The sequence below is a fragment of the Chiloscyllium punctatum genome, chromosome 5 (genome assembly GCF_047496795.1).
Source record: "Chiloscyllium punctatum isolate Juve2018m chromosome 5, sChiPun1.3, whole genome shotgun sequence".
In the NCBI taxonomy this organism is placed as follows: Eukaryota; Metazoa; Chordata; class Chondrichthyes; order Orectolobiformes; family Hemiscylliidae; genus Chiloscyllium; species Chiloscyllium punctatum.
Window position 1 is genome coordinate 5,471,855 of NC_092743.1, and position 27,169 is coordinate 5,499,023.

The 27,169-nt window shown below is 41.0% G+C and overlaps 1 protein-coding gene across 7 annotated transcripts in view; it reads left to right on the forward strand.

Annotated features, from left to right (window-relative positions):
- Positions 1-213: 213 nt before the first annotated feature.
- Positions 214-27,169, forward strand: part of LOC140476849 (uncharacterized) — a 71,158-nt gene continuing 44,202 nt past the window's right edge. Inside the window, exons 1-4 of one of the 7 annotated variants that reach the window (XM_072569690.1) lie at positions 214-308; positions 19,814-19,933; positions 24,330-24,403; positions 24,732-24,768. The gene's annotated coding sequence lies outside the window, so the exon portion shown is untranslated. The other 6 variants (XM_072569685.1, XM_072569686.1, XM_072569687.1 and 3 more) reach the window with 6 other exon arrangements.

Below are 27,169 nucleotides of genomic sequence, written 5' to 3' on the forward strand. Positions count from 1 at the left end.
GGCGGGGTTGCCGCTGGGTGTCACGTGCCCATTGAGGCAATGCCGCGCCTGCAATCACGTGCTCATTAATGACGTCCAAATGGGCACGTGACTGAGCCGCTGCATTACGTGACGGTGGGTCATATATCCATTGGGGGCGGAGTTGATATAGTCACATGCTCATTAGGGGGGCGGGGCACGGCTGTCCGCTACGTGTCAGTTGCGGGGCGCTGACGTGAACAATCTCCTGTGTGTTTTGAGGCTGCGCAGGCGGATAATTTTCAAAACGCGTTGAGCGTCTGTGAGAGGCAGTGGGCTACGGAAAGCCGGTAGGTCCATAGCGAGAGCAAACGTAGCACGGTGAGAGGGGTAAAGGGAGAATCAGCTGGGACTCGACATCCAACAACAAACACATCCCACTCAACTCAAATCCCCCATCCCCACAGACACACACTGCCCTGATTGGTGAGTGCAGAGCAAGGGATCATTTTGCAGTCAATTGGGATCTGGGGATCACTTTGCAAAGTATTGGGATCTGTTATCACTTTTTAGGGAGGTGCAATGTGGGTTCACATTGCAGTGATTTGGGATCTGGGGTTTATTTTGTAAAGTGTTGGGATCTGTTGATCTCTGTTATTGAGTTAGGATCTGAGGGTTCACATTGCATTGAGTTAGGATTTGAGTGGTGACATTACATTGAGTTAGGATCTGAGTGGTGACACTGCATTGAGTTAGGATCTGAGTGGTGACATTACATTGAGTTAGGATCTGAGTGGTGACATTACATTGAGTTAGGATCTGAGTGGTGACATTACATTGAGTTAGGATTTGAGTGGTGACATTATATTGAGTTAGGATCTGAGTGGTGACATTACATTGAGTTAGGATCTGAGTGGTGACACTGCATTGAGTTAGGATCTGAGTGGTGACACTGCATTGAGTTAGGATTTGAGTGGTGACATTACATTGAATTAGGATTTGAGTGGTGACATTACATTGAATTAGGATTTGAGTGGTGACATTACATTGAGTTAGGATTTGAGTGGTGACATTACATTGAGTTAGGATTTGAGTGGTGACATTACATTGAGTTAGGATCTGAGTGGTGACACTGCATTGAGTTAGGATTTGAGTGGTGACATTACATTGAATTAGGATTTGAGTGGTGACATTACATTGAGTTAGGATTTGAGTGGTGACATTACATTGAGTTAGGATTTGAGGGTTCACATTGCATTGAGTTAGGATCTGAGTGGCTCCACTTCAGTGAGTTGGGATTTGGATATTCACAGCGCAATCAGTTGGGATCTGGAGGATTATGTAGCAATGTACTGATATCTGGGATTCTGAGTTGGATCTGAGTGGTTACTTTACAGTGATTTTGGTCTAGCTTTCACAGTTCAATGAGATATAGTTGCAATGAATTGGAATTTGGGAAGGTCACTGCCAAGAACTGGGATCTGGGGGTTATTGTTAGTATTTCAGAGTTCACTTTGCAATAGTTTGAAATGTGGATGTACAAGTTGCAACAACTTGTGATCTGGGGTGCTTTTCACAATGAATTGGGATCTGGATATGAAGGTCACAAAAACCTGGGATCTCAGGGTCACTTTGCAATGACCTGGGAATGTATGAGTCATTTTTCAATGAGTTAATATCTGGGAGTTTCACATCAAATGAGCCAGAATCTATGGGTTCACATTTTTGTGAACTACGAGCGCAATGAATTGTGATCTGGGGTCAACATTCTGTCTAGATATTGATATCACAGTGACTGGGTTTTCACATCAGATTGAGGTAGAATCTGGGTGGCTTAAGTTTGCAATGAATTGAAGTCTGGGGAGGGGGGTTACATTCCAATGAGGTGGGATCTGGGGACTACTTACCAAAGAATTGGGATCTGTGTGTTAACATTGCAAAATGTTAGGATCTGGGTGTTGACATTGAGTACGCTTCCAGCACACTGAGTTGGGAACTGGAGATTCACTTTGCAGTGGGGTAGAATCCAGATTTTACATTGTAATGAGGTGGAATCTAGAACTTCTGATTGCAATGGGTTGAGACCTGGGCATCTCACTGCAAAGAGTTGAGGCCTGTGGGTCATGTTATGATGTGTTTGTAACTCAGATTTTTTTAATGAAATGAGTTGGAATAGGTGATCTCTGCAACGAGTTGGGATTAGCAAGTTTGGAGAGTTGTAGCTCAGGTTGAGGTTCTAGATGTAAGTTTGCTCGCTGAGCTGGAAGGTTCTTTTACACCACACTAGGTAACATCATCAGTGAGCCTCCGGTAATGCACTGGTGTTATGGCCTGCTTTCTATTTGTATATTTAGGTTTCCTAGCATGGTGACGAAATATCTGAAAACAAACCTTCCAGCTCAGCGAGCAAACTTACATCCATGAATTGGGATATTGTTGCCTTTGTGCATTGAGGTGTGATCTAGGGGTCTCAGCACAGTGAGTTGGGATTGAAGGTCTGTGCAGTGTTGTGTGATTGGTGGCTCTACATAATGAGCTGTGATCTGAGGGCATTGTGTATGAGGTCAGATCCAGGTATTCAGTGCAGTGAATTGGATTCATGGGTTCCTGTGACATGAGCTAGAATCTGAGTGACTCCTGTGCAATGGATTGGGATCTGTGGAGGTTCTGCACAGTCAATTTGGGTCTGGGAAGCTGTGTGAAATGAGTTGGGATTGAAGAGCTTCATTAGTGAGTTGAGATCTGAGGGTTCTCTGCAATCAGTTGGGATCTGGTAGAGGGTCTGATGGAGTTTGTGCAATGAATTGGTATCTGACAGACTGCAGTGGTATGGAGTCCATGTGTTTTATGTTGGTTATGATTTGAGTGTTAATATTGCTGCAAAATCAAGGTCTATGGTGTGAATTGGGATGTGGGCATTTCTGTGCAATGTGACTAAATAGTGGAATAGCTTAAGATTAGTAAATATTGTGAAGTGGTTGAGCACCAAGATGCCTGACTTTACCAGCTTGATTCAGAAATAATTACAAAAATCAAATGAAAGTGGTGATAGTGCCAACTTGTTATTTGTTCACTGAATGTGGGCATCACCTTGATAAAAGTTTAGATGAGATTAGATTACATTACATTATAGTGTGGAAACAGGCCCTTCGGCCCAACAAGTCAACACAGACTCGCCGAAGCACAACCCACCCATACCCCTACATTTACCCCTTACCTAACACTACGGGCAATTTAGCATGGCCAATTTACCCGACCTGCACATCTTTGGACTGTGGGAGGAAACCGGAGCACCCGGAGGAAACCCACGCAGACACGGGGAGAACGTGCAAACTCCACACAGTCAGCCATCTGAGGTGGGAATTGAACCCGGGTTTCTGGTACTGCGAGGCAGTCTGTTACCTCTCTGATGTAGGTACATTGTGCTAAGCTTTGATCCAGAAGCAGCACAGTTGGAAAAGAAACTGTAATTACGTTAAAATGTCTGTGGAATCTGTAATTATGTTTGAGATTGTATGAAAAGAACTTTTTAAAAGGTAGGATCAGTTGTAAATGGATCAAATGTACCTTTCTTGGATAATATTAAATTTTGTTCAGTGTGACCCGGTTAATTCTTGATTGGAAGCAGTACCAACAACAATGAAGTTAAGCTCGAAGCTATGCGACCAGGCACAAAGGAGAGCTACAAGCAACTGGGAGGAGAAAGGCGCAGATGCAGTCATAAAACCAAATCTCAGACCGAAAAAGAAACACAGCAATTTCTTGTGAGGAAAAGCAAATCTCTCTCAGAACTGGGTTCTGGAAATTCACATTGCAGTGAATTGCGATATGGTTGCTCACATGTCAGCCCTCAAGAGGTGTTTTCTTTGGTGTTAAAGGAGACAAGAGCTGTTGGAACACTTTGCAAATTTACACAGATTTCCAAGTTTTTTCAGTGAATAGTGCAGAAATGCTGCAAGGCTTTGTGTTTTTCTAAAAGTCGATTGAAAAGAAACTTTAGAAAATTACACCATTAGGGCACATAAGGTTCATAGAATTGTATCCTTGAAATCTGAAGGAGAAACCTGTTATCAGCTAACACATTTGGAACTCTAACGCTACAGCAAGCCAAAGATATTTAAAGGGAATGTTTGTAGTTGAAGAATATGTATCTTTTTTTTTGTCTATCATTTGTATGTTAATTGATGATAGATTTGATTCATACTAAAGTAAAAGTTACCATAAGTAAAGTCTTGTTAATTTTTTGGTTTGGTAAATGTCCTTAGGAGCTTAGGAAGAGAAGTATGCCACTCAGTCCGTCAGGACTGCCACACCATTCAGTACGATCATGGCTGATTGATCACTTCTTTGCCATTACTTACCACATCTCCACAACTCTATATGTGCCACTAGTAATCAGAAACACGGGCTTCTACCACAAACAACCCATTGCTAGCCACAAATGGTCCCCATTAACAGCTTTTGATTCTCCCAAATTGACCTTTACCTATTCCTCTGTCTGCCCAACTTTTGTTCCTCTCTTCGCTTCATTTCCATTTATCATTTATTCCCACATCCCACCTTCAGCATATATGCTAATCTTTTCCTAGCTACAATCAATTCTGATGAAGGGTCACTGGATCTGAAATTTTAACTTTCTCTCCACAGATGCTGCCAGACCTGCTGAGTTTTTCCAGCATTTTCTGTTCTTGATTTCTTTCCCTAGTTCAGTAACGATCACCAATTGTGCATTGATCTAAAGCAGATTGTCATCAGACAATAATGCCTTGAATTTATTCATTCCTAATTCCTATCCCTCCATACCTTCACTCCCTCCCTTCCTTCCTTCCCTGTAATCACCAACACCTGCTGTTGTTCTAATTAGAGTCATAGAGTCATCGAGATGTACAGCATGGAAACAGACCCCTCGGTCCAACCCGTCCATGCCGACCAGATATCCAACCTAATCTAGTCCCACCTGCCAGCACCCGGCCCATATCCCGCCAAACCCTTCCTAATCATTTACCCATCCAAATGCCTCTTAAATGTTGCATTTGTACAAGCCTCCACCATTCCATACTTATTCTATACCCATACCACTCTCTGTGTGAAAAAGTTGCCCTGTAGGTCTCTTTTATATCTTTCTCCTCTCACCCTAAACCTATGCTCTCTAGTTCTGGACTCCCTGACCCCAGAGAAAAGGCTTTGCTTATTTGCCCCTCATAATTTTGCAAACTTCTATAAGGTCACCCATCAGCCTCCGATGCTCCAGGGAAAACAGCTCCAACCTGTTTAGCCCCTCCCTGTAGCTCAAATCCTCCACCCCGGCGACATCCTTGTAAATCTTTTCTGAACCCTTTCAAGTTTCACAACATCTTTCCGATAGGAAGGAGACCAGAATTGCACGCAATATTCCAAAAGTGGCCTAACCAATGTCCTATACAGCCGCAACATGACCTCCCAACTCCTGTACTCAATACTCTGACCAATAAAGGAAAGCATACCAAACACCTTCTTTACTATCCTATCTACCTGCGACTCCATTTCAAGGAGCTAGGAACCTGTAATCCAAGGTCACTTTGTTAAGCAATGCTTTCCCAAAATGCAGCCCCTCATATTTATCTGAATTAAACTCCATCTGCCACTTCTCAGTCCATTGGCCCATCTGGTCCAGATCCTGTTGTAATCTGAGGTAACCCTCTTCGCTGTCCACTACACCTCCAATTTTGGTGTCATCTGCAAACTTACTAACTGTACCTCTTATGCTCGCATCCAAATCATTTATGTAAATGACTAAAAGTAGAGGACCCAGCACCGATCGTTGTGGCACTCCACTGGTCACAGGCCTCCAGTCTGAAAAACAATCCTCCACCACCACCCTCTGTCTTCTACCTTTGAGCCAGTTCTGGATCCAAATGGCTAGTTCTCCCTGTATTCCGTGAGATCTAACCTTGCTAATCAGTCTCCCTTGGGGAGCCTTGTCGAACGCCTTACTGAAGTCCAAATGGCTCACATCTACCGCTCTGCCTTCATCAATCCTCTTTGTTACTTCCTCAAAAAACTCAAGTTTGTGAGACATGATTTCCCATGCACAAAGCTATGTTGACTATCCCTAATCAAATACTGGATTAGTGGTGCTGGAAGAGCACAGCAGTTCAGGCAGCATCCAACGAGCAGCGAAATCAATGTTTCGGGCAAAAGCCCTTGGCCTTTATTCCTGATGAAGGGCTTTTGCCCGAAACGTTGATTTCGCTGCTCGTTGGATGCTGCCTGAACTGCTGTGCTCTTCCAGCACCACTAATCCAGTATTTGATTTTCAGCATCTGCAGTCATTGTTTTTACCTTGTTGATTTTATCCCTAATCAATCCTTGCCTTACCAAATACATGTACATCCTGTCCCTCATGATTCCCTCCAACAACTTGCCCACCACCGAGGTCAGGCTCACCAGTCTATAGTTCCCTGGCTTGTCCTTACCACTCTTCTTAAACAGTGGCACCATGTTAGCCAACCTCCAGTCTTCCGGCACCTTACCTGTGACTATCAATGATACAAATATCTCAGCAAGAGGCCCAGCAATCACTTCTCTAGCTTCCCACAGAGTTCTCGGGTACACCCGATCAGGTCCTGGGGATTTATCCACCTTTATCCGTTTCAAGACATCCAGCACTTCCTCCTCTGTAATTTGGACACTTTGCAAGATGTCACCATCTATTTCCCTACAGTCTATTTCTTCCATAACCTTTTTGCATCAGTAAATACTGATGCAAAATACTCATTTAGTATTTCCCCCATTTTCTGTGGCTCCACACAAAGGCTGCCTTGTTGATCTTTGAGAGGCCCTATTCTCTCCCTAGTTACCCTTTTGTCCTTAATGTATTTGTAAAAAAACTCTTTGAATTCTCCTTAACTCTATTTGCCAAAGCTATCTCATGTCCCCTTTTTGCCCTCCTGATTTCCATCTTAAGTATACTCCTATTTCCTTTATATTCTTCTAAGGATTCACTCAATCTATCCTGTCTATACCTCACATATGCTTCCTTCTTTTTCTTGACCAAACCCTCAATTTCTTTAGTCATCCAGCATTCCCTATACCTACCAGCCTTTTCTTTCACCCTAACAGGAATATATTTCTCTGGATTCTCGTTATTGTACTGAGCAAATCACCAAGAAACCTTGAAAAGCATCTTCTAAACCCATTACCTCTGCCATCTGGAAGAACAAGGGCAGTACATGCATGGGAACACCATCACTTCATGGTCTGTAAACGACAAATCTTCCTGACATGGAAATATATCACTCTCCTTCCAGGAGGTGTAGGAAGACTAGGACAAAATCCTGGATTTCCCTCCCCAGTAACAGGATGTGTGTCCCTGGAAGCCAAGGTTTGTACTGGTTTACAACATCTTACCACCACAATTTCCATGGCAGTGAGGGATGGGTAACAAATGCTGGTCTTTTTGATACTGCAAAAGAAATATATAGTCTCTATTGCATCCTCAACTCCAGTATTTCAACTGTTACCCCAACGCTGAAGACTCCCTTTCAAACCTTTCCACCTTTCAGTTTTTGGCTGTCCACCCAAATGTGCTCTTTGGCTCAATATCTGTGTTTTTAATTTGTTATGTGTCTGTGCTGCAGCTTGGAAAGTTTTTCTTTTGTTTTAAAATACAGGAAGTGCTATTGAATGGCGATTGTTTTCTGCACATTTTTCAAGGTTGTGCTTAGATTATTTGGCCAGACTTCATGCATCCTGTGACATAGAAACATAGAAGGTAGGACATTATAATAACCAATCAGCAGTTATGGTCCAGAAAGATTTTTTTAAAAATAATTTTAAACTTTTTTTTGAATGTGCTTTGCTGTAGCTTGTAGTATTGGTAATAATTCAACCTCAGTTTTCCCATGAGATTATGGGAATGATCAAATACGAGGGCTTTGTTACTAGAGATATAAAATTTAAAAACCTGTTGGGTAAAGTTCAACAATGCATTTTGGGAAAGCAGGACTTATACACTTAATGGTAAGGTCCTAGGGTGTGTTGCTGAACAAAGAGACCTTGGAGTGCAGGTTCATAGCTCCTTGAAAGTGGAGTTGCAAGAAGATAGGATAGTGAAGAAGGCATTTGGTATGCTTTCCTTTATTGGTCAGAGTACTGAGTACAGGAGTTGGGAGGTCATGTTCCAGCTGTACATGACATTGGTTAGGCCCCTTTTGGAAAATTATATGCAATTCTGGTGTCTTTCCTATCGGAAAGATGTGAAACTTGAAAGGGTTCAGAAAAGATTTACAAGGATGTTGCCAGGGTTGGATTATCGGAGCTACAGGGAGAGGCTGAACAGGCTGGGGCTGTTTTCCCTGGAGTGTAGGAGGCTGAGGGGTGACCTTATAGAGGTTTACAAAATTATGAGGGGCATGGATATGATAAATAGACAAAGTCTTTTCCCTGGGGTCAGGGAATCCAGAACTAGAGGGCATAGGTTTAGGGTGAGAGGGGAAAGATATAAAAGAGACCTAAGGGGCAACTTTTTCACGCAGAGATTGGTACGTGTATGGAATGAGCTGCCAGAGGATGCGGTGGAGGCTGGTACAATTGTAACATTTAAGAGGCATTTGGATGGGTATATGAATAGGAAGGGTTTGGAGGGATATGGGCCAGGTGCTGGTAGGTGGAACTAGATTGGGTTGGGATATCTGATCGGCATGGACGGGTTGTTTCCATGCTGTACATCTCTATGACTCTAAGTCAGGCAGCATAGTAAAGAAAAGATTTGTTATCCTTGTGCCCTTTAATGCAGTTTGTTATTCGGATTTCAAAGGAGCAGGATGATGGTAGTATGGCTTCCTGAGCCTGCTCTGCCGTTCAGTCATACTTTAGTGATATATCTTAGTTTTCAAGAATCGACCAATCTCAGTCCACAGTCCTCTGCAAAGATTTAAAATGTTGAAGATAATTCTCTTCAATTTCAGTCCTAAAGTAGCTGATATATCTTTTTGATACTGTGACACTCCGATCTGGACTCTCCAGCCAAAGGAAGCAATCTCTTAGCATGCACCTTGTCAAATCTAACAAGAATTTTTGACACTTCAATGAGATTGGGCCTATATTCTCTTGAATTATTCTGTGTAATTATTTTCGTGAAAAGGTTGCTGAAAAAAATAAATACCAGCATAAACCTAGGATTAACTTTTGTCACCACAGCAATAGCTGCTTACTACTGTACCTTATCATCTGCCTGTACCCCTACTTCGGTCCATATGGTGCTGATGCCCAGCCTGACTCTAATACCATTTTATGTTAACTTATGCAGCCTTACATTGTTAACCTGTACAACGAATACACTTATATTTACTCCTCAATTCCGACCTCTTGCACAACCCTAATTAGTGGGATAAAAGCAAAACACTGCAATTGACATAAAAGTACTGGGAATATTCAGCAGGTATGATGACATCTGTGAAGAGTAAACAGCAAAGTGATCTTTAATGTTTATCACCTGCCTTACCTGTTGAGCATTTCCAGCATTTTTCTCATTCCCTCCTACCATTGTCAAGTGCACAGGACCCTTGGTTCTGTAATTCTTTCCCTGAATCACTTCAGCTTGCTCTCTCCTCTCTCACTTTCTATTCCTCCTTCCTCAAGACCCATCTTAACGTTTTTTTAACTCTGTTGTGTTATCTTAATTGGGCATGGCATCACATTTATGAAGCCCCTAAAATGTTTTACTATTTTAAAGATGCTGTATAAATGCAAATTATTGTTGGTGTGTTATGTTAGAGCATCATCTGCAGGCTGCATGTATTGACACCACTCGGGCTTGAATGTTGCAAAGTGCTCACAATAGAAAATGAGAGGATTATACTCATTCAACACTAACACAAAAGCATGAATACTTCCAGAATTTGCTGTTGGTTCTTTCTCATTCACCACTTTGAAATGTGTAATTTGATTAGGTTATTGTTATTAAGATTACAGAGTTCACAGAGCACTAGCAATACCAAAAGCAACAGCTTTATATTTAGAGAGCATCTTCTCAACCTCTCCCCTCACCTGAGGTGTGGTGACCGTCCGGTTAAACCTCCCTCTAATGAGACAGCAATTCCGGAACTTTTTGCAACATAGCAAAACAGGAGCTTCATGAATGTTACCAACCAAAATTTGACACTGAGATACAAATAATGGTCAAAGTACGTTTAAGAAGTATATTAAAAGTCTTCTTAAAGAGTACTTTTAAGTAGGGACTTCGAGAGCAGATGAAGGAACAGCTGCTAATGGTGGAGCAATTAAACTGGAAATGCTGCAGAGGCCAGCATTTTTGCAGTGCCGGATATCAGTGCAGAGAATTGTGGAAATGGAGGTCATTACAAAGAACTACAGATGAGACGACTGTGGGATTTGTTTTCATTGTTACATGGTAACAGAAGTAGGTCGCTCAATTTGTCGAGCCCACTCTGCCATTTCATTCTGATCAAAATTTTCTATTTCAAATATATTCAAAGACTGAACTTCTTTAGTCCTCTGAGGTAGAGAATTCAAAAGACCGACCCTCTGCTCTTTGAGTTGAAACATTTCTCCCCTATTTTTAAATTGTGCCCCTGGTTCTAGACTCACCAGCAGCTGGGGCTCAAATATTGATCCTTGTGAACTGCACCAGTCAATGTGCCCATGTGAGAATGACCCATTTATTCCTCCTCTCTATTTTCTGTCTGTTAGCCAATCCTTAATCCATCCCAATACATAATTGACTCAAACATTTACAGCACAGAAGAATGCCACTCGGCCCTAACCAACATTCTACACAGTTCCAGTATAACCTCCTTGCTCTTGTATCCAATGTCTCGGATAATGAAGGCAAGAATTCCATTTGCCTTGTTCAACTTATTGACATATTCTGCTACCTTCAGAGATCTGTGGGTATGTATACCAAAATTCCTCTAATCTTCTGTACTTTCCAGGATCCTAGCATTTGTAGTGTAAGCCTTTGCCTTGTTCGCCCTCCTTAGGTATATTGTCTGACATTTTTCTAGGTTGAATTCTATTTGCCATTGTGTGCTCAGTTGGCCAGAGCAGTTAATATCCATTGATATGCTTCTGCAACTTATGGCTATCCTCCTCACTAGTACCCAACCAGTTTTTGTCATCTGCTTAAATCTTGACCATATCCCCTATTTTTGCATTCCAAATTATGAATGGACACAACAAACAGAACCCCCTGGAGACAGAGACTTCTAGTCACAGAGTCATCCCTCTACTGTGACTCTCTACCTCTTGCCTTTCAGCCAATTTTGGATCTAGTGTGTCACTTTGCCTTCAATCGAATTCCTGCTTCAGAAGTTGCTAGAAAAACGTTCTGAAACAAGGTCACTGGATCTGAATTATTAACTGCTTTTTCCATAGATGCTGCCAGATCTGCAGGGTTCTTCCAGCAATTTCCAATTTTGTTTCAGATTTCAAGCAGTCCTTGATTAGTTGGTCAAGCGCGATCTTCTCAAAAGCCGAGCTAAAGTCCAAGTAGACCTCATCAAATGCTTGATCTTAGTCAAAAGGCCCAACAACAACTTTTTTTTATTTTAAAAAAATACTTTATTCATAAAAATTCTTTATATACTTAGTCGCCAGAGCAGTTCTGTTCCGTGCAGTCTTTGCATATTGGGAACAAACAAACATTAGAGTTTGACTCTCCCGATATTTCTAACAAATCCAAAGGAATTTCTTATTGATGCAACATAGTATTTAATATATATATCTATATAGAGGTACTGGGAGGGTCTGATAACTGAATGGAACTACATCATTGTACTTGGGCTGAAAGACCTTTGATTGATGGTCTTTCCCAACCGTTCCTTGGCAGCAGCTTCCCCAAACGTCAGTGCGTCCCTCGGCATGTAGTCCGGGATCTTAGAATGTGCCAGTCCGCAAGACTCAGTCAAGGTCAACTCCTTGCTCTGGAAGACAATATATTACGAGCAGACCAGAGCATCTTTCATTCAGTTGATGGCCCTCGAGGTGCGGTTGATGCTTGTTTCGATGTATCCCAGGGAATAAACCATAGAGCACAGAGTCCTGCATCACAGAGCAACCTTGTCAAAAAGCACAGCATCTCTCTCCAGACTTGCTTTGTCATATAGAGTCTTGGGATGTACAGCATGGAAACAGATCCTTTGGTCCAACCCATCCATGCCAACCAGATATCCCAACCCAATCTAGTCCCATCTGCCAGCACCCGTCCCATATCCCTCCAAACCCTTCCTATTCATATACTCATCCAAATGCCTCTTAAATGTTGCAATTGTACCAGTCTCCACCACATCCTCTGGCAGCTCATTCCATACACGTACCACCCTCTGCGTGAAAAAGTTGCCTCTTAGGTCTCTTTTATATCTTTCTCTTCTTACCCTAAACCTATGCCCTCTAGTTCTGGACTCCCCAACTCCAGGGAAGAGCCTTTGCCTATTTAGCCTAGCCATGCCCCTCAAAATTTTGTAAACCTCTATAAGGTCACCCCTCAGCCTCCGACGCTCCAGGGAAAACAGCCCCAGCCTGTTCAGCCTCTCCCTGTAGCTCAGATCCTCCAACCCTGGTAACATTCTTGTAAATCTTTTCTGAACCCTTTCAAGTTTCACAACATCTTTCCAATAGGAAGGAGACCAGAATTGCACACAATATTCCAACAGTGGCTTAACCAATGTCCTGTACAGCTGCAGCATGACCTCCCAGCTCCTGTACTCAATACTCTGACCAATAAAGGAAAGCATACCAAACGCCTTCTTCACTATCCTATCTACCTGCAACTCCACTTTCAAGGAGCGATAAACCTGCACTCCAAGGTCTCTTTGTTCAGCAACACACCCTAGGACCATTAAGTGTATAAGTCCTGCTAAGATTTGCTTTCCCAAAATGCAGCACCTCACATTTATCTGAATTAAACTCCATCTGCCACTTCTCAGCCCATTGGTCCATCTGATCAAGATCCCATTGTAATCTGAGGTAACCCTCTTCGCTGTCCACTACACCTCCAATTTTGGTGTCATGTGACAGTCTCTAGCCCCTCCACCTCCTACAGATGGTTTGAGAGCAGCATGCATTAGTGCAGAGAGGGTGGACGTTAAGGATCTCACAGGTAATGCCCTTCCCACCACAAACCAAGCGATGTCTTGGCTTGTTGGAAAGTTCTAGTGATAAGGCATTTTGCCAAGTGACTGACAGTCTGCTCAGGAAACCACCTGATAGGATCCACCCTCTCCTTTTCCCTTCGAGTCTCGAGGAGGCTATGTGTTGATCATTTCCTGATGGACCTGTGGTCAATGGTGCTTTTCTTTGCAAATTTCTGCACGAAGGACAGGTGATATAGAACAGTCCAACTAGTTGCAGCAGCGAGGCCAGGCCCATCCTTCGCAACACCGGGACAGATAAAACCTCACTACGTAGAGACACTTGATGTTTGCTTACCAAGGGTCCACACACAACATGATGCAGCAGCACACAAATGTGGCCATCTCGATGATGGTGATATTGGGTATGTTCTTCCCCACTTCATCCAGAGTTTTGTACGTTGGAGTTTGACTCTATTCAATGAAACAGATCAAAGGCATTTCTTACTTACACAGACCTCCATTTAACTTAGTCAGAAAGGCCTTTTTTATTTTAAAAATATACTTAGCCACTAACATAGTTTGGTTCTGTATAGTTGCGTGTGAAGAAAGAAACAAACATTGGATAAAAACTGAAAGAACTGCAAATGCTGGAAATCAGAAACAAAAACAGAAATTGCTGGAAAGGCTCACCAGGTCTGGCAGCATCTTTGGAGAGAAATCAGAGTTAATATTTTGGGTTCAATGACCCTTCTTCAGAACAAGCATTCTCCAACAAACAAACCAAAGGCATTTCTTTCTTGTACATAATTATATTTACATATATTTGAGGCACCAGGAGGGCCAATAACTGAAACAGACCCCTTTAAATTTCAGCAGAAAGACCTCAGACAACAGTCTTTGCCCACTGTACCTTAGCAGCAGCAGCTACCCCAAACTTTATACTCTGTGATACTGACTGACTGTCATTAGTTCCTTACCTTACCCACTCCTCTCACTGATGCTGATTGCTTTGCCATTTCACGTACTTTGTGATTTAATTTTGCTAACCCGTCTCTTGTGGGGAATCACCACCCCACTTTATCAATCTTGTTCATGACATCCTCAAAAATTCCCAAGTTTGTCAAACACGATTTTCCATTTACAAGTCCTTGCTGATTATATCAAATCATGTCACTTTTATCCAACTGTCAATTATTCATGCCCTTTATGATAGATTTTAGTATTTTTTTCTACTGATATAGGAATGGTGGGTCTAGAGTTCTGTTTTTTTCTTTGCTTCTTTCTCAAATTGTGGGTGATATTTGCAAGCCTTCAATCTGCAGAAATAATTTCAGAATTTATGTAATTTTTTAAAATGATTCCTAATGCATGAATTGAATTGAATAAAAATCTGGAATTAAGAGACTAACTGTGAATTGTTGGAAAAACCGATCTGGTTCACTGATGTCCCTCAGATTTATTTCAGTTCCTGGCTACTTTATATTTCTTTTCTTTTAATCTTTAGTAGAGTTCTTAACTTTGTTTTGTCAGCTAGAATGGACTGATCTTTTTTGAGTATTTGTACTTTGAAGGAATGTATAGTGAATTTTGAGAAGATATGTAGCTCAGGTTGAGGTTCTGGATGTAGGTTTGCTCGCAAAGCTGGAAGGTTCATTTCCAGGTGTTTCGTCACCCTACTAGGTAAAGCCTGGAGGCAGACTGAAGATGTTACCTAGTAGGGTGACGAAACGTCTGGAAATGAACCTTCCAGCTCAGGAATGTATAGTTACTGTAATTCATGTCATAAATCTTTAATGATGAGTCTATGTACAGGCATGCCTTTTACTGTATTGCTGAATACAGCTCAGCCAATTCAATCATATTCTGGTCACTCACCTCTAAATGTTCTTTTACGAGTTATTAATAAGCCTTTCTTTTCATTACATAACACCAAACCTAAAGTAGCCTGCCCTCTAATGGGATGTTCAACGTGCTGGTCTAGAAAACAATCCTAAGTGCACTCTAGAAACTCATCGTCCTAGGTGTAAGTGCTCAATTGTTTTACCCAGTCAATATGTTCATTAAAATCACCTATGAAAACTGTTTGCACATGCTACATGCTCCTCTCATCTAGTTTACGCCCTGTCCTACATTCCCACTACTATTTGGTGGCTTATAAATAATTCCAAACAATGTCTGCTGCCCCTTTCTGTCTGTTGGTTCCATTCATGCAGATTTCACATATTGCTCTTCTGACCTGAACTTTAACAATATACTGTTCCCAAATCTTATTCTCAGCACAACTCCTCCTCATTGTCGTTCTTGTTTGTTCTTTCCAAACACTGAAGATCCTTGAATATTCAGTTCCCAGTCCTGGTTACCATGCAGCTACGTTTCTGTATTATTACATTGTAACCATTTACCTCTATTAGTGGCTTTCATTCATCTCCCTTATGATGTGTGCTGTGTACATTCAAGTAGAGAGCCCTTTGACATTTTGGGCTTGGATTCTCCAGTCTTCCAATGTCCCTTGCATTGATTCTATTTCCTGATGAGCTCAACCCCACCACCCTGACAAGTTAGTTTAATCTTCCCCTAATTCGTGAGATTAGTAATTGAAACATGACTTGGTACGGCAACTGGTCCACCCAGGACTGTAAGAAACTACAGAAAGTTGTGAACACAGCCCAAGTGCAAGCCAACCTTCCACTCATTGACTCCGTCTATAAGTTTTGATGCCTCGGAAGTTCAGCCAATATATCAAAGATTCCCCTCCCGACCCAGGTTATCATCTCTGCCACCCTCTTCTGTCAGGTAGAAGATACAAAAACTTAAACACACGTACCAACAGATTCAAGAACAGCTTCTTTCCCACTGTTATTAGACTTCTGAATGAACCTCTCAAATTATAAAACCTAATGTCGATCTTGCTTTCATGACTCTGCTTTGCAGCCGTAACTTTGTATTCCCCATTCTGTTCAAACACCTTATGATCTTTCTTCTTTATGATCTGCCTGTATTGCACGCAAAACAAAACTTCACTGTACTTAGGTATATGTGACAATAATAAATCAAATCAATTTTAATTAAAATCTCCCTGTGAGGATATCAGTGCCAGTCCCAGCTGTAGAGCTTGTATGTGTCCCATCTGCCCCGGAGCCATTCCAGTTCCTCAAAAAAGTCCTCCCTCTTACACCATTCTCCAGCCATGTATTCAGTCAATTGTTCCTTCATTTCTTATGCTCACTAGTATGTGACATTGGGAATAGTCTTGATATTACTGCTTGTGGTCCTGATTTTTAATTTCCTTCCACAACTCCCTGAAGTTTTTGCTTTCAGGACCTCAATCCCTCTTGTTGCATATCTTGTTGGTACGAATGTGGGCTGCTGTTGATCCCCAACCTTAGAAGGTTGTCCTGTAGCTGCTCCATAACAATGTACCATCTTGGAGTCATGCTTCGTGCCACAGAAATATTTGTCTTATCCCCTGACAATGGGATCCTGTATCACTATTGCCCTTCAATTCTTCTCTCTCTTTGCTCTCCTGCACAGCTGAATGTCTGTGATGGCATGTTGCTGTACCCACTTACGTAAAGAACCACCACATCTACAAGTTCCAAAATGGAATACCGATTAGCAAGCATCATAGACTCACGGGACTGCTTGCCTGGTAAATACCCATTCCCTCTCTGTTTGTATATTTCTAATCTGTGGTGTGATCACATGCCTTTCCATGCCATCAATATAGACTTCTGCCTCACAGATGCACAAAAGTGACTCCAACCACTGCTCAGGTCCTGAAACCCAGAGCTTCTGTGGCTGGTGATACTTCAGGCAGATGGTGTCTGTCTGGGACACATAGTGGGATGTTCACCTGCATTTGTTGATTTGCCATCCAGTAACTCCCAAAGCTAATTGTTAGCTTTACTTAATATATAACTTACTATGAAAAGCTATCTCCATTTTGCTAGTTTTCCTTCCCAATATCCAAGTAGCTGCTTCTTTTATAAAAAATACACTTTTTTTGGTCATTATTTGCTTTGTTAATATTCTGCCCAATCTTCTGATCTGCCATATGACTTTGCACAATTATATGCTTTTTATTAAAAATCACACAGCACCAGGTTATAGTCCAACAGGATTATTTGGAAGCACTAGCTTTCGGAGTGCTGCTCCTTCGTCAGGTGGTTGTGGAGTGTAAGGTCGTAAGACACAGAATTTATAGCAAAAGTTTAACAGTGTGATGTAACTGACTGTAGACTTTTGCTCCAAATTTTGTGTCTTACGATCTTATACTCCACAACCACCTGATGAAGGAGCAGCACTCCGAAAGCCCTTGCCCTTCACTCCTCCCTAGAACATCTTGGCACCAAGAACAGTTACATAAGAATCCTACTCATTGACTACAGTTCAGCCTTCAACACCATTTTCCCCTCGAGACTGATTACTAACCATATACCCATGACTGTGTCACCAAATACTAGACTAATGCCATTTACAAGTTTGCTGATGATACCATCATAGTTGGTCGAATCTCAGGTGGCGACGAAACAAACTACATACGGGAGATGGAAGACCTGGAAAAATGGTGCACTGAGAACAACCTAACTCTCAATGCCAGCAAAACTAAGGGACTCATTAAGTTACTCATGTCTCCCTACACATTAACAGCAGAGAGGTGCTACGATTGGAGAGTGTTAATTTCTGGGAGTGGTCATTCACAACAAGCTTTCTTGGACTCTTCATATGGACGCATTGGTTACAAAGGCCCAGCAACATCTCTTCTTCCTCAGGCAGCTGAGGAAATTTGGCATGAGGGCGAATACCCTCGCCAAGTTTTATAGGCGTGCCATCAAGAGCATTCTGTCTGGATGTATCACTACCTGGTATGGCAACTGTACCATTCAAGATCAGAGACGGTTACAGAGAGTGGTGAACTCGGCCCGGACAACCACAAAGGCCAACCTCCCATCTATAGAATCCATCTCCCAGGCCCGCTGTCAAGGAAAGGCCACCAGCATTCTCAAAGATCCATCCCACCCTGGCAATGTTTTTCTACAACCTCTACCATCGGGGAGAAGGTACAGAAACCTGAACACATGCACCAGCCAGTTTTGAAACAGTTTCTACCCTACTGTTGTGAGAATACTGAATGGCCTCACAAACTCTTAACATTCGCCTGTACCTGTGTTTTTGCTTTTGCCGCTTTTTACCTATTATTTACTTATCTATGCTACTTACTCTGTCATCTGTCTGTATTGTTTGCAAGACAAAGCTTTTCACTGTGCCTCTGTACACATGTCAATAAATTCAATTCAATCCAATTCAAACTAGTGCTTCCAAATAAACCTGTGCGACTATAACCTGGTGTTGTGTGATTTTTTAACCTTGAACACTCCAGTCCAACACCAGCATCACCATATGCTTTTTTGTTTAGTTTGATTTTATCTTTAACATTTCTAGTTACTGAGTTTTTAATTAGTCTTTGGAATACATTTATTCTGTGTTTTCTGAAATATCTCCTGCTTTCCAATGCCAATTCACTTTAGTCTCTACTTCCAATTCCTCATCATTTCCCTTATTTAAATTTCAGAAATAGTCTTAGACCCATTGCTCATGAATGTAAGAATCAATCATATTATGTTTATGTTACCTAGAGGTACCGATTAGGGCGGCATAATGGTTAGCACTGCTACCTCATAGTGCCAGGAACCTGGGTTTGATTCACGTCTGTGTGGAGTTTGCATGTTCTGCCCATGTCTGCATTGGTATCCTCTGGGTACTGAGGTTTCCTTCCACGATCCAAAGGTGGATTAGCCATGCTAAAAATACCCCGTATTATCCAGGGATATTCAGGCTAGATGGATTAACCATGGTAATTACGGGGATAGGGTGGAATCCTTTTCGGGTAGGTTGGTGCAGACTTGATGGTCTCTTTCTATGTTGTTGGGATTCTATGATTCACTATGAGATCATTAATTAATCCTATCTTGTTGCACAATACCAAGTCTGGTACTGTCTGCTCTCTGGTTGACCCAGGCATGCTGTTCGAAGAAACTATGCCAAACACATTCAATGAACTCCTTATCTCAGCTTGTACTACTAGATGGTAGAGCTTTTGGTTTTGGAAGGTGCTGTCAAAGGAACCGTGATGAATTTCTGCAGATGCTTAAGAACATCAGCACCTGCAAGCTCTCCTCCAAACCACACATCATTCTGACTTTGAACAGTATTGTCATTCCTTCACTGTCCTGAGAAGCTTAAAGAAATCAATATAAGTAAAGGAATAGTATTAGGGAAATTTATGAGACCGAGTGGTGATAAATCCTCTAGATCTGACAATCTGCATAAAAGAGGTTTTAAAAGAGAAAATGGCTCCATTTATTTGATCTTGCACAATTCCCTAAATTCAAGAACAGTTACAAAGTCTCGAGTTCTACATGAGTGTGATGTTAAAGAAAGGTAATTACGTAGGCGTTAGGACAGTTTTGGTCCTTGTGGACTGCGCAGAAAGACTAACATGTAGGATAGTTCATGAACAGAAGCAAATATTTAAGGAGATATTCAATTCCTCCAAAGTAAAATATATTCCAGAAAGGAAGATTGTAAGAGGGAAAGAAAGATCCAAGGCTAATTAGGAAGTTAAAAGCAAAAATGAAGGCATACTTTAATGCAAATGTTAGAAGTTTTGAACAGACCTTGTGCATTGTATTCTTCATGATTAGTAGTTGCACCTCCTCCCATACAATTACTATGTCATTAATGAACTAAACGATATTATAGTTATACTTATGTATCATCAGATTTTCACAAAATCACAGAATTATTAAGGTGCGGAAGGAGGCTGGTACCAGTTCTATCCAAATACATACCCAATACCATCTCAAATGCCTCAACTGAATCTACTTCCACCATTATTCCAGGTAATGAATTCCACTCTCACTACTTGCTGTGTTCAGAAGCTTTTTCTTAAATCACCATTCTTTCTTTTGCACATATCTTTCAATCTGTGCTCTCTTGTTCTTGTTCCTTTTACGGGTGTTAACAGCTATTCCCTGTCCATTCTATCCAGCCAGCTCTTGACTTTGTAAAACTCATGCAAATCTCTTTTCTGAAACTGTTTTTCCTATTTTTTCATTCATTCATGAGATGTGAATGTCGCTGGCTGTTGTCCACGTGCCGTAGCTGGACCCACAATCCCCTTGGGGAGGAAATGGTGTTGATAGGAGTACATTGTTCACTCTCTCAAGCCTGCACCACCATTCAGTAGGATCATGGTTTTCCTGCTCAGTTTACTTCTTTAAATTTTAGTGTCATCTACCAACTTTGAGACTGTTGCCTCCACACCAAGATCCAGATCATTAATATAAATCAGAAAAAAGCAACAGTCTCAATACCGATCCTTTGGGAACTCCACGACAAACCTTCCTCCAGCCTTTAAAAACAATCTATTGACCATTACTGTCTGTTTCCTGTAATTCAGTCAACTTTGTAGCTATTGTCCCTTTTATACCGTGACCTATAACTTTCCTTACAAGTCTGTTGTGTGGCATTGTACCAAATGCCTTCTGGAAATCAATGCACACCCCATCAACATTTCCCTCATCAGCCCTTTCAGTTGCCTATTCAAAACACTCCAGTAAGTTAGTTAAACATAAGTTCTGCTTTAGAAATCATTGTTTCTTCCTAATCAACCAACGTCTTTCCATGTGACTACTAATTCTATCCTGAATAATTGCTTCCAGAATCTTCCCTACCACTGTGGTTTAATTAACTGATCTGTAAATGCTGGAATTATTCTTAAAACCTTTTTTGAACAAGGCCATAATGTTTGGAATTTCCAGTCTCCTGGCACCTGCCCCAAGTCGAGGGAAGTCTGAAAGATTATGGCCAGTGCATTTTCAGAAAAAGAAATGTGCTTTTGGAACAGATGCCAGAAGTCTTTAAACAAAATTCCCAAGCAGGCTTCATGCCTGAAATAGGATATTGAGCAGTAACGCTAAAAAATGGAACATTCGCCGGTGGGATTTGAAACATCAATACAAAAGAAGAATCAAAACTAAAGGGACTGAAAAAAATTACCCCTGGCAATTCCATCAGCAGGCAGGAATTGGGTACAGTCACAGGAGAATGAACTCCAGGAATGCCTAGGGTATGGCCAACAGGTGTTTTAGATTTGGCCAAAATGCCATTATGCAATTTGAATTATGCGTGACACAAAGTTTGGACGGAGAAGACGATGATATTAATAGCAGAGGTATGAGTTATAAAGAAGCTTCAGCCAAGTAATTAATTTTTTTAGTCTCAAGCTCATTCTGTGTGTTGTATTGGACAGTGAATGCGTAGTCACAATTGAATGGGTTGGTTAAAATGTTACCTAGGTTCTTTAATAATAAGGATCAAAATAGGGTTAAAGAGTTTGTAGGTTCTACATGCTTCATATTTGAGAATGACAAGTGATGATTCCCTGTAACAAAACTGAGGTTAATCACTTTAGCAGTACAAACTAACTAAACTACCTTAACTGTTGAGAAAGGCTCTCAATGAAAAAGGCTTATAAAGTGGATAAGGCAATTAGTTTTGGGAAGTCAGTGTATTGAGACAATCTGGACATTATTTTATTCCTTTAAGATAAGAACTAGGATCATGAGTAAGTGAGCCAGCTGTGCTATTTGGTTTGATCATGGCTCTTCTCATCTTGGCTGCAACATTACTTTCCTGTTCTGAGGAAGGGTCACTGGACCCAAAACGTTAACTCTAATTTCTGTCCGCAGATGCTGCCATACCTGCTGAACTTTTCCAGCAATTTCTGTTTTTGTTTCCACTTTCCTGCTCGCTCTCCATAAATCTTCAACCTATTACTAATTAAAAATCTGTTAATTTCCTCTCTAAATTTATCTAATGGCCCAGCATCCACAGCGTCCTGCAGTAGTGAATACTACAGATTTACAATCCTGTGAGAGAAGTAATTTCTCATCATCTCTGATTTAAGTCTCTATCCCTTTTCCTAAAACTAGATCTCTTGTTCTAGATTGCTCCACTTGAGAAACTTCTCTAATCCAAATATTAAGCAGGTAACTTGGCATCTGGAGATAGGCATTTAAACAAAGAAATGTTAATTATTTTAAAACTACACTGGTAAAGAATAGAGAATAGAATCCGTACAGTGTGGAAGCAGACCATTTAGCCCACACTGACCCTCTGAGGAGCATCCCACCCAGACCCACCCTATCCCTGTAACTCTATATTTCCCTTAGCTAGGTGAAAGTGAGTACTGCAGATGCTGGAGATTAAAGCCAAGAGTGTGGTGCTGGAAAAGCAAAGCAGGTCAGGCAGCATCCGAGGAGCAGGAAGATCGACGTTTTGGGCAAAAGCCCTTCATCAGGATGAATGGGCTTTCCTGATGAAGAACTTTTGCCCGAAACGTCGATTTTCCTACTCCTCGGATACTGCCTGACCTGTGCTTTTCCAGCACCACATTCTTGGCTTCTTTCCCTTAGCTAATCCACCCCAATACACCCTAACCTGCACAACCCTGGACACTATGGGCAATTTAGCATTGCCAATCCAGCCTAACCTGCATGTCTTTGGCAATTTGTCCATCCATTTTCGCACAGGTTAAAACGCCTACTAAAAGATGCAGGAGTGAGGGATGATGAGTGCACTAAAATCAAAGAAGAGATCAACAATGTAATCGAAACATTAAAAACAAGGACAAAATTGCATGGGCAATCCTTGTGAAGAACTGCAAATGTTGGGGGCTACGGTCATCGTCAATTACTTTTTTCTTCAGTGATGAGTGATCTTCCTGACTGGGGAGCAAACCATAATCAGCTCCATTTTGTCGGAGCACTTGAATACCTACCCAGTATGTAGGGAATAGGGTTTCTTAGAAAATTTGACAAGTCTTATATTGGATAAGGCCATCAGAAATACCTTTTAATTAAGGGGACCTGCTGTATCACAAAAGAAAGGTACAGGGAAGGCTAAAGGTCATGACTGAAAACATTAGTTTCCCTTGAGGTTAATTGGCACTGCTTATACCACTAACGAATATGAAGATAAAAATAGCTCTTACAAAAAAAGAGAAAAGTAAGTATATTTTGAACTCTGTATCTTAACATAATACAACTATTCAGTAACATTCTGTTTTTCATATTCCATATAATATAAACAACTCCCATATTACTTTTCTTTGAACAAAGCAAAAGGACTATTAACACATTTTTAATCATAAAACTACCTGACGAAATTTTTTTTTACAGATAACTTTTCATACTACCAAGCGTCCCTCTTCAGGGGTCTCCAATAACCTGTTAGAGCAAGTAACGTTTTCTGTGCATATACATTTGTATGAGAAGGCTGCTGTCCACGATTTGGCACCACAGTACTGACACAAAGTTCTTTCCAGTTCTTCAGCTCTTTTTATTTGGAATCTTTCATCACTATTCTTGCAGACCCCAGGCAGCAGCAGTACCACATTATCTTATAATCTGTTTGTAACCACTAAAAATTCTCAATTGGGTTTCATTGATAAATTGACTGGTTAGATAAATGGGGAAACAAATGGGACTGCTGTGCACAAGGAGCTGTAGGACTGAATAGTTAATAAACGCTATTCACAAAGAAAGATGTCTTGATTTCTGTCTCTCTCACTCGCTCGCTCGTTGGTCTGAAGTGACAAGTCTCAGAATTGCCAGGTGGCCATTTTGGACTGAGACGAAGAGCAATTTCCTCTGTCTCAACATTTGAAATTCTGTACTCCAGATAGTTGTGAGTACCAGTCATCAAATATTTTCAAGAGAGCGGTTGAGAGAGTTTTAGATTTTAAGTAAATTAATAGATATAATGGATAGTATGGGATGATAGAGATCTGGTAGCTGGGAAGGTTACCTGGGATTTTATTGAAATATGTACCAGGTTCAGTTAATAGAATGGTTCCAGCACTGAAGATGTTTGGTCCTGGTGTCCTCCCAACTCTCTGCATGCTTAACTCATTTAGTCCCACTTACCCTCATTTTCCCTGTACTTGTACAAGGTTATACAATTAAGGGAAGCTTTGAATTACCTTTTTAAAGGGGTTAACTGAATATGTACCACTATCTCCCAAGCAGTTTATTCCACATCCTAGCCACTTGATGCAGAATGACATGCCCTCTTGTAGTTGTTGCTTCTTCTATCAAACATTAGATTAATGTCCTCTAGTTTTTAATCCATCTGGCAAGGCTAAAGGGCCTATGTTTCTAATATAACATAAAAAGAGAAATTATGTATTACTGCAATATGAAAACGATAAAATTTCCCTTTAAAACTTTCCAGGGCTTTTGAAAGCGTGAAAGTTGATATGATTCATTCTGAAGAGAACTAAAAGGACATTTTTTGGTTATTGACAGGTAATGTAAAAATCTTTGACTATATTGAGGAATAGCACTTGTATGCTCAATTCAATGTACTCTTACAAAATTGGTTTAATTTTATAAAAGTGCAATACAGTGTTAGGCTGACTGCTGTCCAAGATAAAATTGCTCAAATATAAGAAATGAGGATGTGATGCTGAGGAGTTTTACCTGACACCATGGTGGTAGTTCTTTTTTAAATGCTTTAAATGACATCTTTCTGTTAAATTATAAGATAATGGCGAAAAACAGTAGACCAATACAATTTTTTATCCTAAACCTTTACTTACTTTTACAAATGCTGTCATTTAAATCCAAAATTCAGACTCTGAGTGAAGACAATTCCTAAGAAAGGACTTGCAGTAAGTAAGCAAAAGTTTTTTCCCCCCGTCTTCTTATCTGATTTAACTTAATAACGAAAAGATAACATGCTGTTGAGTATTCTGTTTTTCAGTTCACTTATCTTTTCATCGTGTGTGAAAAACCACGATCTTGCATATTTAGGAGAGTTTTCTTTGTATTCTGTTTCCAACTTCCAGTTAGCCTTCCGGCTAAATGTATTATATTAAATTCTTGTGGTCTTTTTTCCAGATTATTTTATATTAAATATTTCCTATTTTGAGTACTTAGATGTAGGCTGACACATCAGTGCAGCAGTGAGAGAGTGCTCTGTTGTGAGAGCTGCTATCTTGTGGATGATTTTTTAATTTGAGGGCCAGTCTGCTTGTTCAGGTAAGCATAAAAGATTCTAACGTAGAAGAGCAGGTAGTTCTCCTTGTGTTATTTATTCACAAATTGGTTGATGGTTGCTCATATAATATTAATTGCACTACAAAGATAATTAATTAATTGACTAGGCAGGTCATGAGGATGTGCCCTATATTAATGCAAGTAATTTCTGTCCTCCCATCTTTTCCTTCTTCCCTTTCATTTCCTTTTCCTCTTATCAGTACTGCCTTTTCCTCCTTATTCTTGCTTTCTTCTGTCTTTTAACTTGCTGCTTTCTCCTTGTTTCTGTCCAACTCCCATCTCCCATTTTTCATCCTACTTTCTTCTCTTTTGTCACTAACCCACCGTTCCACTTTTGGCAAACAAGATTTCCCTTTCATAAATTCATGTTGACTTTGTCATAGAGTTTGTCAAGGTCTACAGCACAGAAAAGTCACTTTGGCAAAAACAAGTAACAAGTACATAGCTATTGTACTTTACCAGCACTTGGCCCATAGCCTTGGTACTCCGTCAGCTACAACTGTTCAAAACAGTAAGTAGGGATGGACAATAAATGCTGGTGGTGGTATTTCCACATATCTGCTGTTTTGTCCTTCTCGATGGTAGTGGTCATGTGTTTAAAAAGTGCTAAGGAGCTTTGATAAATGCAGTGCATTTTGTAGTGCACACTGCTGCTATTGAGTATCAGTGGTAAAAGGAGAAAGGAGGAAGGTGGAAGGGCGGCACGGTGGCACAGTGGTTAGCACTGCTGCCTCACAGCACCAGAGACCCGGGTTCATTTCCCGCCTCAGGCGACTGACTGTATGGAGTTTGCACATTCTCCCTGTGTCTGCGTGGGTTTCCTCCGGGTGCTCTGGTTTCCTCCCACAAGTCCAAAAATGTGCAGGTTAGGTCAATTGGCCATGCTAAATTGCCCGTAGTGTTAGGTGAAGGGGTAAATGTAGGGGAGTGGGTCTGGGTGGGTTGCGCTTTGGCAGGTCGGTGTGGACTTGTTGGGCCGAAGGGCCTGTTTCCACACTGTAAGTAATCTAATCCAATCTGATTTGTAGATAAGGTGCCAATCAAACAGCTGCTTTGTTCTGAATGGCGATGAGCTTCTTGAGTTGTTGGAGCTGTGCCCAATAAGGCAAATATGGAATATCGCATCTTATACAGCGGAGTTCCAGCTTTTTCTACTACCATTTGGATAAAAATGTTTCCTTATTTTTCTTCTGATCTTTTTACCAATTATGTTAAATGTATGACCGGGATGTTCATTTTCTCATACTTGTCTTTGAACTCATCTTTAGCAAATGCTCCTCCCATTATCAATCAGAAACTTCAATAGTGTCCAAGTAGTCCCAATTCACTTCTCTGTGATTTTGTCCGTAGTAAACTTCATGTTCTTATTCAGTATAATTGCAAGTCACCAGATCTAAAAAAAAGTCAAATGCTGTCCTATACTGTTAGATCTATGGCAGCTACCTCAATAAAGACACATGTCAGTGAAAGACAGTGAAAAACCCTATCCATGCCCCTCTGATACCTTTCACAGTTTTCATATTTTTGCTAATTTCTTATATTCAAGTTTTATATACTTTATCAACTTTCACAGAATCACAGAAATGCCACTATGCAGTAGTAGGCCATTCAGCCCTTCCTGTCTGCACAACTCTTCAAACGAGCATTGTTTCCCATTACCAAATTCCTGCTTTCACCTCATGTCCATGTACATTACTTCTTTCCAACTATTCAGCCGATGTCCTCTTGAAAACCTGAAATGAACCTGCCTCCACCACCCCTAGCCATTCCATATCCTAACTGCTCACTGTGTGAGAAATATTTTCTCAGATCACATTTGCTCCATTTGCAAATCACTTTTGCTCTATGCTCTCTCGTTCTTGTTTCGTTTACAACAGGATCAGATGTGTGCTTTATTAACTGCTCTCTCCACCTGTCCTGCTACCTTCAATGATCTGTCCATATATATGTCCAGATTATTTTGCTCTGCACCCCCTTTAGGCTTGAACTCAGTGTTATAGAGTCATACAGCAT